Raw genomic sequence first — 3,631 nt, forward strand, 5'->3', positions numbered from 1 at the left:
GGGAGAGGAGAGGAAAAGAGGCAATAAACTGTACTGGGGACTAAACTGGAGCAAAATGTATTCATGCATGTATGATCAGGTTAGAATGAGCACCACTATTATGTATAACCCTATGCTGTAATAAAAATATTATTACTATAAAGAAGCTTGTCATGTTTCATTTTTCACTATTGCCATGTTCACAGCATCAGTTCCCACAAGGTTTTTACCCTCTTAGTGATGCTCAGTGTCGGCTCCCTCTTGGGTCGGTTTGGAACATCTTCCCTAGCTTCCTGTTCGAAGCTAATTCTCAGTATTATTTTTTTTTCCAGGAGCTAATTAACATTTCTGGATCTAGGTCCCTGGGCAATAATCTATCCCCCAATGTCTCTGCTGATTAAACTAGAAGAAATGTACGCCACTGAAACTGGTATAAAATTGCAATGAAGTTCATTACCAATCTTCAGACAAAATGGAAAAAAATAAGACTTTAAAGAGTAGGATGTTCCCTGATCTTTGATGATTTTAAATAAACCAACTTTTTAAGGAATTATGAGAGGAGTTTTGATTTAAATCAATGGAGGAAGGGCAGCAATTGTTAAATGAAGGGACAGACAGACATGCCTTTTTCTCAAAGCCTGCCTGAATACGTTGTGAGTGATCAGGGCATACATTAGGATTAAGAAAGAAAATATGTGATAATTTATTGGACCTTTTCATGCACATCTGACATCTCAGTTCTGACACTATGTAGCTCAGAGATACAATTCCTCATCATCTTTCCTATGTCAAAAAGTGAGTATGTACAGAGGTCATCAATGTTACCCTTCCATAGTGGTGAATTATCAGATCTTTATCAATTTGAATTTCTACTAATCTTTGGGGCATTTTTATTTAAAATTTTGTTTTTAAAATTTTTTAATGATCAAGTAAGCATGAAGTAAAAAAAAAAAAATTGACTGGTTTAAACAGAGGTATTTCCTCTAAACAAGTTTCAAGGGAAATCTAAACCTGTGCTCAATATTCCTCAGCTACTTTCCCCTTCCCAATGCTGCTTTTCCTTTCTCAGCTTCACAGTCAATTGAAGTTGCGATGAAAAACCACTCTTTGACTGAATTCATCATTATTGGACTAACAGATATTCCAGAGCTTCAGATTATCATTTTTATATTTCTCCTCCTTACATATATGTTCAGCATCATTGGGAATCTGACAATCATCATCCTCACCCTGCTAGACTCCCATGTATTTCTTCCTCCGGAATTTCTCCTTCCTAAAAATTTCCTTTATGCTGCAGTCTGGCTGGGTACAAATAACCGAGCCACCACAAAGCACTTGTAGGTTCAAAACAGCAACTCTTTATTGCCAAATTCCACCAGCACTCCACACACGCTCCCCAGGAACACTCTTACCCTCCACCAGGGTCCGCGTGCACTCTCCCTTGGAACCTGGTGAGAACTCCATGGGAACTTCAAACTAGCACGCTCTGGAGGCAGCAAGAGCACAGGAGGCAGCAAAAGCCACCCTATTGCCAGATAGTAAAGGTCAAATATACTATTGAATACACAGCTTAACATAACCATCATCATCTCAATGGCTCACTAGCATCACCTCTCAACCACTCCCTTCTGGCAATATGCCATCCTGACTCAGCTGTGGCTCTCAACACCTTTACATCCACTTTCACTCCTAGGCTACTGTTCAGCATCTCAGCTGGGATCAAGACTATCAGCTTTGCTGGATGCTTCACTCAATATTTCTTTGCTATTTTCTTTGGGGTCACTGAATTTTACCTTCTGACTGCCATGTCCTATGACCCCTATGTGGCCATCTGCAAACCTCTGCATTATACCACCATCATGAACAGCAGGGTCTGCCTCCAGATGGTTCTCTGCTCTTGGCTGTGTGGCTTCCTGATCATCTTGTTCCCAATCATCCTGACCAGTCATCTGGATTTCTGTGGGTCCAATGTGCTAAATCATTATTACTGTGACTATGGACCCCTCATAGAAATCTCTTGCTCAGACACTAGTCTACTGGAACTCTTTGAATTTATCTTAGCACTTCTGACACTGGTAGTCACACTGGTGCTGGTGATCCTCTCCTACACAAACATCATCAGGACCATTCTGAAGATCCCTTCTGCTCAGCAAAGGAAAAAGGCCTTTTCCACATGTTCTTCCCACATGATTGTCATCTCCCTCTCTTATGGAAGCTGCATCTTCATGTACATAAAGCCTTCAGTGAAAGAAGGAGTTGCCTTCAATAAGGGAGTAGCTGTGCTCAACAACTCTGTTGCCCCTTTACACTCTAAGGAAAAACCAGGTAAAACAAGCCTTCAAGGGTATGGCCAGAAAAATTGTGCATCTTCATTTATTTTAGTGGCTTCAAAACAAATGAAAATTGTTAAAGATGTTCCTGAAGGTGCCCTTCAGTTGTTAAAGTGATTTCTTAGATTAATTCAATGTAAGTACCTATTGAATTTTCAGATTAAATTTCCACCAAGAAATGGTTAAAGAAGGTTAATTCAAATTTGTTCAGGGGATAACTTTTAGATTTAAAAAGAGAGGAAAGTATTTTTTAGACTATGCAAATACAGACAAAATGAACAAACAAAGAAACAAACAAAAACAACAACAAAAAAAACCTGCTTGAAAACTCTTTTGCTTATCATAAATATGACAAGCTGAATGATCAACTCTCTATCCCCCAAGGAGCTCTAGGACTCATCACTAAATTATCAGAGTGTTGATACAGGTCATAGTGATAGAACACTTCTTTAGAATGTTCAGAAGTAAAAAAAAAAAATAGTAATTATTTTGTTATTATCAAAAAGTTGTAAATGTACTGTGTTAAATATGACTGGCTCTTTCTCAGAAGAGATTTTTCATTAACTATGCCCCCAAATACTCTACAATAACACTTTTTCTATGGTTTTAAACAGCTTTATTTCTGAAGATACTCGATTTATTTTATTTTACTTTTTTTTAGATGTACATGGACACAATACATTTATTTATTTATTTATCTATCTATCTAACTATCTATTTATTTATTTATTTATGTCATGCTGAGGATTGAACCCAGTGCCTCATATGTGTGAGGCAAGTGCTCTGCCACAGAGCCACAATCCCAGGCCATGAATCTACTCCTTTTTATGACTCCAAAAACTGCCTCCCTGCCACCACCTACAGAAAGCATTTCTTATGGTACAGTGTTAGATGACATGAATATTTTTAAGGACATTTCTGGCTGTCTTATTTGAGTGCTGAAATTAGAATGAAGGGTGTTAAATGGAATCATCTTGTACCCATGCAAAGAGAAATCACAGGGAATTTTGGAAATGATAAAAATCCACCAAGACAAGAGTGTAACAAGGCTGTGCCTGACATTTAGGGGACACATTTATAGATGATTCTGGGGCAGTTAGGGTTATTAATAAGGATGCTATGTCATGGTCTATTAACCCTCTCCACAGCTCCCTGCTTGCAGGTCCATTGAATACCCCTCTGACCTTGCCCATCATTGTGAGGATGGTAGACTCCTGGCTTCTCTACTTAAGTGGAACCACCTGGCATCTGACATCCTCAAGAATATTAACAATCCCAACTCTATGGCTATTTATGTCCCCCATGACCATCTATTTCTCCCA

The 3,631-nt window shown here is 38.6% G+C and overlaps 1 pseudogene; it reads left to right on the forward strand.

Annotated features, from left to right (window-relative positions):
- The first annotated feature begins 1,071 nt into the window (after positions 1-1,071).
- LOC143398473 (olfactory receptor 6C4-like) lies at positions 1,072-2,361 on the forward strand (annotated as a pseudogene).
- Positions 2,362-3,631: the final 1,270 nt, after the last annotated feature.

The sequence above is a fragment of the Callospermophilus lateralis genome, chromosome 4 (assembly GCF_048772815.1).
Source record: "Callospermophilus lateralis isolate mCalLat2 chromosome 4, mCalLat2.hap1, whole genome shotgun sequence".
Lineage (NCBI taxonomy): Eukaryota > Metazoa > Chordata > Mammalia > Rodentia > Sciuridae > Callospermophilus > Callospermophilus lateralis.